General features: G+C 43.5%; 1 long non-coding RNA gene across 1 annotated transcript; it reads left to right on the forward strand.

Annotated features, from left to right (window-relative positions):
- Positions 1-13,950: 13,950 nt before the first annotated feature.
- On the forward strand, positions 13,951-17,150 carry LOC308434694. Its single transcript, XR_013975490.1, has 3 exons — positions 13,951-14,165; positions 14,779-14,890; positions 16,586-17,150. It is a non-coding gene; the product is annotated as an uncharacterized lncRNA (long non-coding RNA).
- Positions 17,151-17,351: the final 201 nt, after the last annotated feature.

Genomic DNA, 17,351 nt, shown 5'->3' on the forward strand with positions numbered 1-17,351 from the left:
AAAAGAAAGAAGACAAGAAGGAAGGGAAGAAGAAAGATACTGGTGAGGTTGCAAAACAATTGAGAACCCTCCCTGCTCTGCTTAGGTCAAATGTGTGGAAGTTCCTCAGACAGCTATAGTCTCACCATATAGCAATTCCACCCATAAACGAACACCTGGGAGAACCAGAAACATGATTATTATATAGAAACCAGTAAATGAATATTCGAAGAAATATTGCTCCGCCCCAATGTTGAAGCAACCCCAAAGTCTCACCACCTGATAGAGAACAATGTACTTCATACGATGACAATCATCTAGTTGTTAAAGGCACAAAGTATTGATAAGATGGCATGGGTTAACCCAAAAACATGCCTAGTGAAAAAAGTCAGAGTGTGACAGCTCATCCTGGTTGTCACCTTGACTACATCTGGAGTGAACTGCAAGCCAGACATGGAGGACACACCCGTGAACCAGATCTTGAGGCTGGAAGACACAGGTTTCTGACCCTTGTCAGCACATCTGTTGGAACGTACTCCTACAAAAGACCAGCTGAAACAACTAGCCTTGTGGGCTGAGCAACTACTAGATCCTTGGACTTCCCATTCACAGCTGACCATTACTGGGTTAGTAGGACTACAGACTGTAAGTCATTACAATGAATTCCTCTAATAAACAGAGACATTCCATAAGGTTCTGTGACCCTAGAGAACCCTGATGAAGATTGGAGATGGTACCAGGATTGGTTCTAGAGAAGCAGAAATAGAAGGATCCAGAATTGGTTTAATAATTTGCCAGTAGCACCTTCGACTGCTGAAACCTCTCCTCGGGTGGGGTAAACCCTTGAGAATCTGAAGATTTTCAAGATACTCTTGCACCTGGGAGATTGGAGAGTATGGAAGGAACTATTATTTCAAACTTAAAGAAGCAAATACCTTTGATGATCATGATCTATCAGTTGTGACTGGCAACGAATTAGGTGACCCAGTTTACAAAGTTTTCTACAATTTGGGGGGAAATGAGTAAAATTTTGCTGGCTTGTTGCTCTTTAGTATCTCTGGACAAATAAAGGGGGGAAATGAGCTGTATGATAAAACTTATTGACTCCAGATGCGAATAAACAATATAAAGGTTTCTAAGGGTGCCCTTGAAGAAAATCTTTCCAGCAGCCATAGAGCTCAAGTTGCGGAAAAACAAAGTGAAGCCATCATTATAACATTAGCCAGATTACAGCAAAAATCCAAGGCTCAGCCTCAGAAGGTGTCAGCAGTTAAAATAAGGGCCTTAATCGGCAAAGAATGAGATCCTGTAACTGGGGACAGGGTTGTGTGGGAGGAGCCTGTTGAATTTGAGAACTTTGAATCTTCAGACTCTCAAGGGTTTATGCTGCCTGAGGAAGTAGTACCCTCAGCCCCACCCCTTGAAATAATGCCCTTTTCACAAGAGGAAAGTAATCCTTCATTGTCTGATAAGCTAGAGGTAACTTTCTCTGAAGAAAATGCTGGGCAAGGCAATACTGATGCTCCTCAGGGCCCACCAGTGGTTTCTTCTACACCTAGAACCAGACTCCAGGCGAAGCGGGGGAGGTAGAAAGTGTGGTCCATGAGGAAATGCGCTACACTACTAAGGAGCTTAATGAGTTTGCTAATTCATTCAGGCAGAAGTCTGGGAATGTGTGGGAATGGATCTTAAGGGTGTGGGATAATAGAGGGTACGTAAAATTAGATCAGGCTGTTTACTGATATGGCCATTTGTGTGGGGATTGTAGGTTTAACATGGAAGCTCACATAGTTTTAAAAAAAGGTGCAGAAGTTTGTTTGAATGGTTGGCTGAGACGTTTATCAAAAGATTGCCTACTGAAAAGGAGTTGGAGATGCCTGATATCCTTTGGCTTAGTGTTGGCGAAGGGGTTTTAAGGCTCAGGGAAATTACAATGCTAGAGTGGATACGTTGTATCTAATCCTCCACAGTGGGAAGGCTCAGAAGACATGCTCTTCAAAAATCCTATTAGACACAAACTGGTGAGAGGGGCACCAGGACATTTGAAGAGTTTTGTTCTTGCCCTTTTCCTGTGCCAGACCTTAGGTTTAGAGACGCTGCTGCTCAATTGGATGAATTAAATGCAATGGGTTTAGTTGGGCCTGGAGGTAGTAAGGCCAGGTGACAGCACTGAATCGCCAGAGACAAGGTGATCATAGTTGTTATAATGGACAGCGTAGACAAAACAACATTCACAATTACCTACCCCTTAAGGGTCAGCACAGGAGAGATGGAATTTATAATGCCATGACTTGTTTGGACCTTTGGTATTGGTTAATCAATCAAAATGTTTCCAGGCATGAAATAGGAAGCCTACTGTATTTGTTTGATCTGTATAAGCAGAAAAATTCTCAAACAAATGAAGGAAGGCTACATTAGATCATGGCAGAAGGCAATCTCGACCAGTGAATCGATTTCCAGACTTGAGCCAATTTGCAGACCCAGAACCCCTTGAATGAAGGAGTGGCCAGGTTCCCCTGAGGAAGGATCTTGATAAGACATCTAAAAGTTTTGCTGTTAGTCTTTCTCCAGTTCCTTTCCCAGAGGTACCTACTGCCTTTTACAAGGGTAACTGTACACTGGGGAAAGGAAATAATCAGACTTTCTAGGGTCTATTGGATACTGGATCTGAATTCACGCTGATCCCAGGAGATCCCATGAAACATTGTGGCCCTCCACTTAAAGTAGGGGCTTATGAAGGTCAGGGGATTAATGAAGTTTTGGCTGATGTCCAATTCATAATAGGTCCAGTTTGGGGGAACACATCTTGTGGTCATTTCCCCAGTCCCAGAATGTATAATTGGGATAGATATGCTCAGAAGTTGGCAGAATACTCACATTGGTTCCCTGACCTGTGGAGTGGGGGCTATTATGACAGGAAAGGCTAAATGGAAGCTTTTAGAGTTGCCTCTGCCAAAGAAAATAGTGAATCAAAACCAGTATCATATTCCTGGAGGAATTGCAAAAATTACTGCCACTATCAAGGACTTGAAAGATGCAGGGGTGGTGGTTCTCCCTTTAACTCTCCTGTCTGGCCAGTACAGAAGACAGGTGGATCATGGAGAGTGACAGTTGACTATCGAAAACTAAATCAGGTAGAAACTCCGACTGCAGCTGCTGTACCAGATGTAGTTTCATTACTTGAGCAAATTAACACATCTCCTGGTACCTAGTATGCAGCTATTGATCTAGCAAATGCCTTCTTCTCAGTAAGGACCACCAGAAGCAATTTGTTTTCAGTTGACAAGGCCAACAGTACATCTTTACAGTCCCCCCCCCCAAGGACATATTAACTCTCCTGCCCTGTGACATAACTTAGAAGGAATCTTGATCATCTGTCTCTTCCACAAAATATCACATTTGTGCACTATATTGATGACATTTTGCTGATTAGACCAAGTGAGCAGGAGACAGCAACCACTTTAGACTCATTGGTAACACATATGCATGTCAGAGGATGGGAAACAAATCCAATCAAATTTCAAGGGCCATCTATATGATCAGCTCCAAGTAGGGCATGAAGACATAGCTGACCACTGTTGGGTTCCTTGAACTACAGACTGTGAGTCACTACAATAAAGTCCTTGAATATATACATTCCATAAGTTCTGTGACTCTGGAGAACCCTGATTAAGATGGATTCACAAATAATTATGATTCTTTTCATATTAATGCATAGACAAGGCAAAAGCACAGATAAAAGTAGATTAGTAGTTATTATATAGTTGGGAGAAAATTAACAAGCAAGGGATGTCAATGGATATGTGATATTTGGGGCTTGATTTTTAAAATGTTCTGAAGTTATATTTGATGACTGCACAACCTTTTCAATATACTAAAAATACTGAATTACATCTTTTGAAAGGGGGACTAAGGTAATCTGGTACTCAATACAACAAGGTAATTCTCTCTCATGTGATTAGTGTCATGTTAGGACAGAGTGCTGTTCTGCACAGCTGAGCCAGAGAAAGAAACTCAAAAGTATTCTGAGGAGAAGAGACTTTAAGCATGAATGGAAGGAGGAATAGAGGAAGAAGGGATCAGCTCTTAGGAAAGAGCAGGGTGTAGTTAATGCAAGGGGGGGTTGGGCTGGGGTACTCTGTCCATGAAGGGACTCTAGCCAGTCCAAACATGGCAAATATGGCTTTGGCAGCTCTTGACCTTCTGCCTCATTCCCTCTGCCTTTCTAAAAACTGTTAAGATTACATTCCTGAAGCTAGCCACCAAGGTCTATTTGCTTATTTGGCCACTTTCTTCTCCTGAGGCTGACACACCCCCCCCCCTTCCAGGTCCAGCTCTCAATGTACTGAAGTCCATCAATCAAAAGCCCCCACTTTGGCTCACTTAATTAACATGCCCAATTAAAACAAAACACCTCATCCTATCAGGGGGTTTCCTCTTTTACCTTCATTAACGGTCTCTTGTCTATGGGCCACGTCTGTCTCCTCCTAGCCAGAGGCAGTCCTTTGTCACTCTGGGACAAATACCCCTGCCTCCTTTCCCCTTGTTCTCCCTAGTCTTCTACTTCCTGCCTTTGTCTCTTATTCCCTTCCTCTCTGTGCTAAGAACTTGGTCTTGGGAGTGTCCTGTCCATAGTGGTCCTTTCAGTCTGTTTGAGAGCTGTAGTACTTCATCCTAATGGGTAGAAGCTCTGTTTGCAAAGCTCAGTGCACAGAAGTGAAGTTAGGGAACGGCTGATAAGCCTGAAGTCAAGCCCTCACCCCACTTACAGGAACCGTGGAAAGAAAGAATGACAAGATCATATTTAGTCTTCTGAAGGGCTGTTTCCAAGACAGAGTGGAGACCGCACGGGCTGGAGGTGGGAGGAATAGCTTAGAGGTTATTATTGCCCCATGTCAGAGCTGGCTTTTCCGAGAGGAAAATCTGGGAGGATGGGAAGTGCTTTCTAAGCTCCCTGTCATTCCCTGCCAACTACAGCAGCACTAGGCTCCACCAGAAAGAACTATGTACTTTCATCAGGATGCGGTCCTGATGCTGAAGCTACGGGCAAGTCCTCCAACATGCCCTACTCCAGCTTTGGGCCCAGACTTGAAATTCAGTACTCTCTACACCCATGTTCCAGTATCAGATGATCATAACAACAACGATTCTCAGCACTGGCCACGGAGAAGGATGTATTAAAATGATTATAAATCTGAGGGTCGGAAACGCTTAAGTTCAGGTTCCTGCCTTCAACACTGCCAAGCTTTCCCTCTGGTCTCAATTTTCTCAAATGTGAAATGAGGACCGTAAAGCTTTGTGCTGAAAGAATGGTTTTATACACAAAATCCTTCACTGGGTCTCAATGAACAACTCCGTGCCATCCAGGCCACTAAGACACTATCGAGTTGTGACTGTAATGCTTCCAGTGTGAGCCGTCTATAGAACAGTAACTAGTTTTGACCTGGAACTGTCAACATTTTAGCTGGAGTGGTCATTTCACTACCATCCTGGAAACAACAACGTCGATCATTTGATTTGCATCCCGGTTCCTTAAATACCATTTCAAAGTCAGATGCAGTCAAATGCAGTTGCAACGACTCCTTAAAGGTCCAGGAGCATCCCAGACAAGTCCTCAAGCCACGCTTGTTTACCAGCAAGCCAGGGGAGGCCAAAGTTCCAGGTAAAGGCTCCCCTTTCTAGAACTCAACATAGCTCCAAGGCAGCAGACCATAGAAATAGTTAGGAGCACTGAGCCAACGGAATGTTGTCTGGAATGACGATAGGAGAGTGGAAAACAGCTTGTGTAAACACAGCAGCCGGTTAATTTAAAGAGGCCCATCTTGAAAGCTACTGAGGCCTTCCAGGCACTGCTGACTTCCAGGATTTTCTGCAGAAAGGGAGAAGTTTCAAAGGTAAGCAAGGAGAGAAGGTATCTGGGTGCATTCCAGCCACTGAGTCATTAGTGCTGACTCTTCGCTCTCCTCTCTTAGGTTGCAGTTAATGGTCAAATAACGTTTTTATACTGATCTGAGGAAGTGAAAAGAAGCCCCTCATCCCTGGAAAGATCACACACACACACACACACACACACACACACACACACACACACACACACCTCTCACCCCTCCTGTATCACACAACCCACACATACCAGATCTCCAGATCTCTCTCTTACATACACACACACTCACACACCTCTCACTCCCCCCTCTCTCACACACAAACATACCAGGTCTCTCTTACACACACACCTCTCACTCCCCCCTGACACACACACATACCAGATCTCCATCTCTTACACACACACACAACCTTCTCTCTCACACACACACACCAGATCTCACATTATATACACCAGACCCCCCTCTCTCACTCACTCACACACACCATACTTCACATACACACCAACCACCCCACATTTCTCTCACACATGCATACCAGATTTCTCTCTCCCTCCCCCTCCCCCCCTCTCTCTCTCACACACACACACACACACATCTCTCTTCAACACATACACCAGATCTCACATATATACACACCAGACCCTCCCCCCGTTCACACACACACTCACATACATCTCACATGTATACACACCAGACCACACACACACACACACACACACACACACACCTCTCTTCAACATACCCCAGATCTCACATATATACACACCAGACCCTTCCCCCATTCACACACACACACACACACACACACACACACACACACATCTCACATGTATACACACCAGAACACACAAACTCACACACACACACACACACACACACACACACGTTATGCCCCATGATCACTGCAGTGGATCTGAAGTGGCACAAGGTGGCAGAGGCACTCTAGAAATGCAGCGGAAAGGAAACCTGGGCAACCTGAAGGGCTTAGAAAGTGCAGCGAAAACCAGGTCTCTTCCAGCCCGCAACGTGACCTGTGAAATGTGCAAAGCTCAGCAAGCAGAAGCAGGACAGATGGACAGAGAAGCAGGACAGGGGTATGGACAAGTGTTTGAGTCTTCCTCCGGTGTTTAGGAATTAATTATACCAGATAAATAACTTTTATCATCCTTTAGATGTTTTTATTTTAACATTATTTTTTAATTAAAAAAAATGCAGCATTATTAAGTTACCATCCTTTTTAAAAGCAGCAACAGGACCACATCTAATTTCACACACCCAAGCATCTATTTCACAAGAGATTTAAGGCGTTCACATAGGTCTGTGTTTGTTATAGAAAGTCCTGAAAAAGATCACTGGTTAGAATGTGGCTTGTTTTATCAAGCCCTTTTCTATCCGCAACATTTGCTTTAAATTCACACCAGTAACTACCGCCTGAGGTGGCAAATGAACAAGTTTCTTCCTAAAGCTTATTTCAAAACAGTAACTGATTATCTGAGGTAGGGGGGCTGGAGCAAACGAAACAGTAACAGCCTAGACACCACAGAGGGATAAAGTGAAACTCCATTTCTGTCAGAATGGCCTTCACCTTAACACCTAGGCAACTTCAACTTTTGATGTGACTCCTAACTACTTAGTTGTCATGATTATTTTTCTTTAATCTTTCAAACGAATACCTGCATGGGCACATGCAATCAATTTTACACGAAGAAACTACACAAATTAGTTTTTTAAAATACTCGAGTATCGCTGCAGTAATCAGAGCCACCTGACACTTTAAAAGATCCCAGTTGATGGGATTTGCCAATTCCGTGATCCGTCTGCTGCTTCGGAGTGGCTAAAGCTGAAGCAATGAGGTAGGAAGTCATTTTGTCACCTTGGAAATCTCAGCCAACAGAGATTACACTGATCTCAGGCAGCTGCGTGAGAGACAGGGTTCTCTGAACCCTACTTAAAGACTGATAAAATTCTGTATTATAATAACTTCACTTTTGGCACTTAATTCAGCCTTTCATCTGTTGGACAGCATACACTAAGTTAATAGTGATGTGAGGAAACGTTTCTCTCAAGCAAAAGCTAAGTTTGCACTAACCAGTGCTTCTCAACCTGCGGGTCTTGACCCCACACGAGTTGTACACTCTGCAGTCAGGTATTTACTTGAAAATTCATCACAGTAGCAAAATGACAGTTATGAAACAGCAATGAAATAATTTTATGGTGGGTGGGGTGGGATCTCCACAACACAAGGAACTGTATTAAAGGGTTGAAGCATCAAGAAGGTTGAGAACCAGTGCTCTAGTCAAAGAATAAAATACTGACTTCCAGGAGAAGAAATTCAATTGTCTTCGGGAACAGATGTGGCTGACAGACTTGGGAAAGGAGTCTGCTTTGTAAGAACCCAGCAGAGGAAATTCCCTTCAGGAACACTGTCACTACGGTCCCATAACCTTTAAGTGAGGGATCTCTGATGGCTTCCTCTTTGCCCAGCAACTTTGACCCACTTCCCATTTACTCAAATATCTGCAGCCAACTCAGAAAGGGGATTTCCTGGACTCCATGTACTTTGGTTAAGTCTGCAGCACCCCACACATCACGTGATGTAATTAAGTAGAGGGAAGAAAAGCTCAGCTTAGAGAGACCCCCAGTGTTGGGTATTCCTGCAGTCCTTGGCATTCCTGGGAATGTGTGAAAACTCAAGACTGGGACTCCATCATGTGAATGCAACATCAGCATCAGACTGTTCATTTTCTTCCCTGGTTGATGTTTCTGAGAAACTGAGGCTACTTATTTCCAGGGTCCTGGAGAAGGTTTGAAAACATGAACTAGTACTGTGTCTTGTCTTGGGAACATCTTAAAGCCAAAAGATCTTGGCTTGGGAATTTTAGAAACGCAAACACTAATTCAGATGACTCGAGAAATTAATCTAAATTCCTTTGCTTAATCATATCTGCAACCTCTAATAAAGAATAATTTATGTTTTGGCCCTAAATGTGCTTGTCCTTCTACAAGAATAGCCCCTGTTTATGTTTGTCTTTCCTCTGTTTCTGTTCTACCCACATGGATTAAACCAAGGAATGGTAGCTGCACCTAAGCTCATTCCGATGCAAGCCACACAACCTATGAACTCCATTCTAAATCAAGTTTAATTGATTGGTTTTCTTGAGTCACAAATGTGTGACCTATTGGAATCCATGATGGGGTCACAGAAGGCATTTACAGACCAAAGAAGGAATGCCAGAGAGAGAGAGAGAGAGAGAGAGAGAGAGAGAGAGAGAGAGAGAGAGAGAGAGAGGGAGGGAGGGAGGGAGGGAGGGAGGGAGGGGGAGGGAGGGAGGGAGGGAGGGGGAAGAAGGAGGGAGGGAGGGAGGGAGGGGGGAGGGAGGGAGGGAGGGAGGGGGAGGGAGGGAGGGAGGAAGGAAGAAAGAAAAAAAAAGAAGAAAAAAAATAGGGAAAGAAAAAAATTCAAGCAAGACTAGAAATAGTCAGTCCAAGTCATAACTTAGGAAAGATGGACATCTTTTGAGTGTAACCACCAATCCTTCTATTAGGAAATGCAGCCAGCAGATGCACTTGAATTCATCCATGCAGTCATTTATATCACAAATATTATAAAATATGAGGGAGATACTATTATGACCATTTTTACATTAAGTAGAGGTACAAGAAATGGAAATGACAGTCACTTAACCATGGGTCAAATCTTAAATTTATTCAGTGTGGTAGCCGTGGTTTAAGATTTAAGCTTTTGGGCCAGCAATAGGGCTCTATGGTTAGAGGTACTGGCTTGGCTCACAGGGCTTAGTGACCTCACTTCCATTCCCAGGCCCTAGAGGTGACACTGAAGAATAGCCTCAGAGTTGTCCTCTGACCTCCACAGACACGCTAAGGCACGTGGGTAACACACTAACACACACTAGCACACACTAACACACACACACACTAACACACACACACTAACACACACACACTAACATACACACACTAACACACACACACACACACACACACACACACACACACACACACACACACAAGAGATAAAATTAAGCCTTTGTGTTCTTTTTTGCCAGGGTTTAAGATTGCTATGCTATACCGTGACAGAATTCTTCCTTAAAATTTAAAACATTTCCATTCCGTCTTAATCTCTGGTTTTGCTTTTGTAAACAGTCCTGTTTCTTTTGACTTAAAAGCAAACTTTAAAGCACATAAACCTGAGCACATATATGCACATCAGAGCTCTACAGACTCTAGACAGTGCAGAATCAGCCACTTGACCACATCAGTAGGCAAAGGGGATTGGAAAAAGAACCATGCTAATCCTATTTTAGCATTATTTCCTGAGCTTCTCTTCCTTTCACAGATTTTGTGTCTCTTTTACATATTACTGTTACATTGGCAGAAACTTGTGTCCAAGCTCTGTAAATAATAAGAACTCATTAGTTATAAACTATTTCAAATACCACTTACCTTTCATTGATGGTGTAAGAATTTGGAAGAAGGGGAAGAAAAAGAACCAAAATTCTAGGTCCGTCTGATTAATATCTTACTAGACAAGGCCCTGCTGCTCTCCCCTCCCCCCTCCTTTAAAACTTCCTTGTTTAGTGTTTAGAACATTGTGTCCGCATTCAGTGAATTCCTTACATTCCTTTACTGGCATCCCTCTGAACCGCGCATCCAAATTAGGTTAGTCATTTTACCTGTTACACAATAAATCGATTGTCTTGCACAAGTTTCCCAGTGTATCAGTGAGAATAAGAGAGGGCAAATCTCTGATGGCTATCTTAACCGCACCAGGTCATTAGCGTACGCAGCTCTGGCTGACAGGATCTCCTTCCACACCGGCACTGGGGATCAATACAGTTCTCACAACTGGACCTCATTCAAGCATCCTTTGGTTTCTGGATGCTCACACTTTGTTCATGCTTGAGAAACAAGACAGTTTTTTTTTGTTTTGTTTTTTTGTTTTTTAAGGGGGGTAAGATGGGGGTGGGGGTGGGAACTACTATAAAAAATAAAAAAATAAAAAAAGCAATATCTGGATAACCCCCAACTACACAAACCTGATTCAGAGAGTGTTAACGATGAAACTGGCTTAGAAAGTGAGCGCCTGTCGCTCTTGAGGGTTTCCGGATGTGAGTGCAAGGGACAAGATGAATTTTGAATAATTTCTCATCTTTGTAAAATATGTTTATAGCCGGCAGGACAAAACGGAAATAAGGAAAAGGCATCAGTTGACTTATAAACAGGGAAGAGGTGGGGAAGGGAACTCCATTCGCAGGACAAAGCATGGTGACACAGCAGCACAGACTTGCATGAGCACGCATGCACACACACACACATTAAAAGGGAAAGTGTGGTCACTTAAAGGAAGAATTGGCTTGCTAGAGAAGATATAGACACGGTCCTTCCACATTAGGAAGAAAGGTACCAAAGGCACCCTGGAGGATTAGGGGTGTACCCAGAGCAACAGTACTTGGCACTTGATTGGTGTGGGTGAGGTCCCATGGTCAGAGTACACTAAGAAAGCACAAGGTAAATCTCCACCTCCCGCATCACAGACACGGTCCAGTCGTTCAAAAGTCTATGGTCTCTTAGCCCTGACTGACCCTTAAGTCTTCTTGGAGCTCTGGGCTTGCTCCCATTGGGCCTATCACTAATTATTTAAACTTATTGTACCCAGGTGTAGGCATTCATTTAAACTTTGGATATCTTAACACAGTGTCCTTCCCCAAGACAGCAGAGTTTTAATGACTGATTTTTTTCAAACTCTAGGTGCAGAAGGCATTACCAGGTTTTGTTAAAAGGACAAGACTCTTGGTCCCTTCACTCCAGAAAATGTTAGTTGGTGTATCAGAGTGACTAATTTAAGTGGCTAATGAACATTTATTAAGAACCTTACAGGTATCTAATGCCCCTTTGTAGATAAAGAAATAAGAGCCATGGGTATGTAAAAGTAGTATTGCAAAATTACTAACGGGCACTGCGTTGTTTTCTAGTGAAAATGCTGCAGACATGATATAGTTATTCCCATTGCTCCCTGGCCATCCTGCCCTGCCCTTCCCCCGCCCAGTAGTTCTGGAGTCCATAGAAAAGGTAGAACTTGAGAAAACGATGTTCTGCTTTTATTTCTAGAAAGCATGCCCCCCCCACTCTCTTCCTCCTTTCTTCCCCACCCTGAGACAGGGTCTTACTAAGTGACCATGACTGGTCTGGAACTCCCTAGTTTCAGGCTGGCCTTGAACTCAGAGGTCCATGAGCCTCTGCCTCCTGAGTGCAGGCATTTAAAGCCTGTACCCACCACGGCCAGCTGATTGGACATTTCCTTTTCTTTTTTTAAAAAGAAAATTAATGTGTTTTATGCATGCAGTGGTGTTTTGCCTGCATCTATGTCTGTGTGACTGTGTCAGGTGCCCTAGAACTAGAGTTATAGACAGTTGTAAGCGGTCAGGTGGGGACAGGGAATTGAACCTGTGTCCTTGGGAAGAGCATCCAGTACTCTTAGCTGCTGAGTCTCTCTCCAGCTTCAATATTTAGTTGTTTTTAAATAGGAAATACACATAACAGTATTTCCTATAGAAAGCACATAAACACACACACATACACACACACACACAAATATAACCTAGAGAGGTTGGACTGAGACTCCTTTTTCAGCTGAGGATGACCTTGAACTCATGTTTTTTCTACTTCTCCCTGCTGACAGCTGGGATTACAGGTGGACGGGAGCTAGGATTCCTGGTTTGTGTGGTGTAGGGTCTAAAGGGATTTAGACCCAGGTCTTCATACATACATTCCAACCGACGAAGCTTTTCTGTGGCAGGGGCTCAGTGGGCCCCTTAAATCTGTCCAGTTGTTCAGCTAGCTGCCACATTAAAACTCCGTTATTTGACAGTCCCTTTCCATTCTGATTGGAGCCCTGAATAGTTTTAGCTAAAGCTACCGCACACCTGCTTTCCTGTTAATTTCACTCACCAAGGGTGGAGGAAGCCCGATTATTCATGAATTAAAAGAAGATTAAATTTTATTATGTCTCAACAAAAATCGCAAGTAAGGCCATCACGCTCGAGGTGAACAGGGTTAGTGTGTAACACAACTATATTCATTATCTGTGTAGAGCGAGTGTGAAGAGAGCCACTGGAATCCAGGGTGCTTCAGAGAAAAACACAGCACAGAGGACTTAGCCTGGGTCTAATTTCAATAGTGCACAGTCTCCACACCGCTTGGATTCTTGCTCTAGGTCACAGGGCAAACACTACTTTCCAGCTTGTCTAATAGAACAGGAAATACATTTTGTTCTGGACTTCTTTATGCATTGTGTGGCCTTCTTCGAGGACAGATCTTTCCTTGTGCCAAACTTCTGCCATTGTTTTCTTGTTCTTGCCCATAAAACAATAAAATAGCGTCCGGCTATACACAGGAGGAAGCCTCTGGTTGAGAAACCTGCCTTGCTTTGATCTGCTATCAGGGCACACTGGTCACTAGTGAGAATTAGACAAACCAACAAGAGTGCTGCAAGAAGGGAAAGCAACTGTCTTGCTGCCTTCATGGATCCAGGTTAACCTCACAGCCTCTTGGCTAATGACACAGCCCTGGAATATATTTGCTCCACCGATGGAGCAGAGAGACCTCTCAAGAGGAGAATGTAAGGTAAAAGGAGGTGGAGGGAGATGGGCAAGTAAATTAGCTGGGGTTTTTTTCTTTTTAAGAATGATTTTCCTTTACACCAGATGTGCTTCAGAGTCTCTACAGAGTAGCTACAGTTCACCAGTGGTGGTGGATACGGCTGGACCAACGTATACTGTGTTTTTTCTTAGCCAAGTTCTGATTTATTTCAGTTGAGGTTTTGGGTTTGTTTTTTTTTTTTTTTTTTTTTGGGGGGGGTGGTGTTTCTTTCTTTTGAAACAGAGTTTCTCTGTGTAGCCCTGGCTATCCTGGGCTCATTCTGTACATCAGGCTGGTCTCAAACTCACAGAGTTGGCTTGCCTCTGTCTCTAGAGTGCTGGGATTAAAGGCTTGTGCCATCACCCTTTGGCTTCTGCTGAGTTTCTAAGGACTGACTCTTCCTAGCAAAGCAGAAACACAAGGCCAAACGGCCATTTATTTGATTCGGATGCCTCCTCATAATCATTTTCATCTCTGGAGAAAGAAACATTGAACTGTCTTCAACTTCTCTATCGGTAAGACCCACGCAATGATGTCATAGGGACATCTTAATTTCATCCTTCCCATTGAAGATGAAACTGCAAGGGACCAAATATAAAGTCACCCAGCTGAAGTGGATTTGGATTCAAGTTGGTACCCAAGGTGAGTGCTGTAAACTAGGACCACCCCTTCTTTACTAGTAGTGAATTACTGGAGACTCAGAGACGTGGCACTCAGGTGCAGCACAGTGGCTCATTAGAAACTGTCTTTTTCTCGGTCTTCCTGTCTAACACAGATCCTAGATGAGCTTTTTCAGTACTTCCTCAAAAGCTAGATCCTTAAGAATTCTCTTTCAGTGTTGCATGTGCATGCATGTGAGAGAGAAAAGATGGGGGTAGGGGGAGACAGAGAGGATAACCTCAGGTGTCGTTAGTCTGACATGGGAGTCCAATTTCCTTGCATTTACCTGTCAGTTCCAGGGGACTGGCATATTGATACAAGGAAGGGAGGGACTTTTTCATACTTACACACTGTTTCCAGTGGTAACAAATGTAAGCCAGTTTCTGAAAAGGTAGTGGGTAAAATGGATAAAAGCAAATTTCCATTGCCTAGCAAAATACTTTAATATATTTAAGTATTAAGTGTTTTATAATATTTATACAAGTAAGTATTTTTATAATATGTATAAATGTTGTTAAATCTTTGATTCCCTTTTTAAACAGGCTATACTACACACTAATCTGTATTCTTCCTTTTCCTTTATTTTGTTTTCAAGGCAGGGTCTTTCTACATAACCCTGGCTGCTCTAGAACTCACTACATACACCAGGATGGTCTGGAACTCACAGAGATGCACAAGCCTCTGCCACCAGACTGCTGGGATTAAAGGTATTTTCTGAACCTGGCAGAAAACAAGATTTGGTTTTATTTTCACATGACTTTTGAAGGTGAACAACCCCCCCCACACACACACCTCTGCCCTTAGCTTTCATTCCTTGTCTTTAAAGAGAGTCACAACTTTAGTTTTGAAGATGTTCTAACTGAATTCCTTTAAAACCAGGAAGAGAATTCTGGTTAAGTCTCCCAAGAAAAGGAAACAGTTAAGATTTTAGGCTGTTCTCAAAAGATTCCAAGTTTGTAAGTAAATCCTGAGAACTTCATCTGAAGTTTTCAAATATGGCTCCCCCCCCCACCCCCAAAGAACCCTTAGACAATAATGTCAACATAATAAAGTGTCCGCCGTGCTCAGTTACAAAAAGAAGGGAGCAAAGGGCCAGTTTCTGCCTCGGTCAGAAGATTTTGGAAGTGGCCAGATACAGAAAGCTTCTCGGTCGTCCTGGGTCCTACTTCAGTTACACAAAGCGCAAACAGAAAGGAAAAGCACCAGAAATGCCTTTCCTTTACCATAGTGGCTGTGGGAATTTTGTGAACTATATGAACATAGATATTTGGAAGCTCATTACAAAACTAAGAATGTCCTGAAACTATCCCAGCTCTTGAGACGATCAGAATGTACTAGAAACTGTGGGATTCTGACCTCTACTGAGGCTTTGAAAGCAACAGCCGTTAAAAGAGAGAGAGAGAGAGAGAGAGAGAGAGAGAGAGAGAGAGAGAGAGACAGACAGACAGACAGACAGACATCTGGGCAAAAGTAAAAAGTCATGTCACAAACTAAATTAGTTGGAAACATGACTTTGTTTCCCAAATCCCTGCTCACTCCTAGTTCCTCAGGATAGTGCGGGAGGGGGGGGGGGAGTCCATGTTATTTCCCTACATTAAGACCATCAGCACGATTCTTATAGCACAAATCACAGCCCAGAACAAGTATTAAAGGAGGCTCAGTAATGAGTTCAGTGCTCAAAAGGCCCAAAGGATTCCTTTTGAGGAACAAGCTCTCCTTCTCCCCAGGTTAGGACTCTCTCACTGGGTCAGTAAATTATAAAACGGCATGAGCTAGGACCCAAGTACTTGAACTGAGCCTACCACAAAGGAGGCACGACAATGTCTATCTGTGAACCAAACTCAGACAAAAAATGCAAGAATTCTAGACTAGAGCTGGTTTTCATATCTGGCGGGGTGGAGGTGGGTGGGGGTGGGCCCTTTTTTGATGGAGAGGTCCTTAGTAGTAGAGTTGGACTTGCCGGTTTTCATTACCACGTGCCCCTCCCCCACACATGAAAGCTACCAGCAACTAGGCTTTATTCCAGTCACCTAGGAGACCCTTGGCTCATCACAGCCCACTGCATGACCTGCCCCCTGACGATCAGCAGACACTCCTGCCTCACAAGGATCAGTGAAAACTTATCACACACTGAGATGAGACCTTAAGATGACATGTTGAATCTCTAGTAGCATCTATGAGCTCGGGTCAAGTTTTAATGAGGAACGGGGAAAGCACAAGCTGGGAATTCTGTCTGCGTGTGTGCGTGCACTGCTGTTCATATGTAGTCCTGAGGTGGACATGAAGCGTCTTCCACGATCCTTCTCTGCATATTTTCCAGTCAGTTCTCTCACTGTCCTTGGAGATCAGTGGTTGAGCTGGGCCGACCTGCCTCAAACCTCCTCCTCCTCCTGCTTCCCCAGGTATGCATCGCATGCTGTCCGGCTGGCGATTCCCCTACCACCACCATCACCACTGCCACTGCTGCGGGGCAGCAGCCGTCAACACCACCAATGGCGCCGTCACCACCACCAACACCACCAACACCACCAGACAGGGTTCTGTGTTCACTTTTTCTTTAAACAATAGTTTCTTTTATATGCCTCGATGTCTTTTCATATGTAGCTTGGTTATCTCCACATTTACATCGTTATGTGGCTACAACCTAAGTTGCACACGACTTTATAAAGTGCTTTTAACTATTCACAACCAACAAACAAACCAAAACAAAACAAAAAAAAAAAAAAAATCCCCGACGTTCATGACCAGTCTCTTGACATTTGCAATACACCAGGATAGATACCCATTTTCAAAGAAAAACCAAGCTGAGTCTAAGAATGAGAAAATAAAGCAAAACTGCCTCAAACAGACAAAAAACATATTTACCTTAATTTTTGAAATTTATAGTAAAAGTCCAAGTTAGAAAATGTTTCAGTATCTTGTAGATTTCATAGTGACGAACATTAACGTCATATGATATTTACACACGACCCCTGAGATGGTCAGCAAGGCTTTACTCTCTACAAAAGGAATAAAAAGCTTGTCGCCACATCCTGAAGTGGAAATGTGCAGGATGAAAATGGGCCAGCCCATGCCAGAAAATACCGGCTAGAACTGGTGGAGTCCACTTGAAAGCGGCCACTGGCTCGGCATCAGACCTTTGGACATAAAAATGACCACAGCTGGTTA

This window comes from Micromys minutus, assembly GCF_963924665.1.
Source record: "Micromys minutus genome assembly, chromosome: 22".
NCBI classification, from domain to species: domain Eukaryota; kingdom Metazoa; phylum Chordata; class Mammalia; order Rodentia; family Muridae; genus Micromys; species Micromys minutus.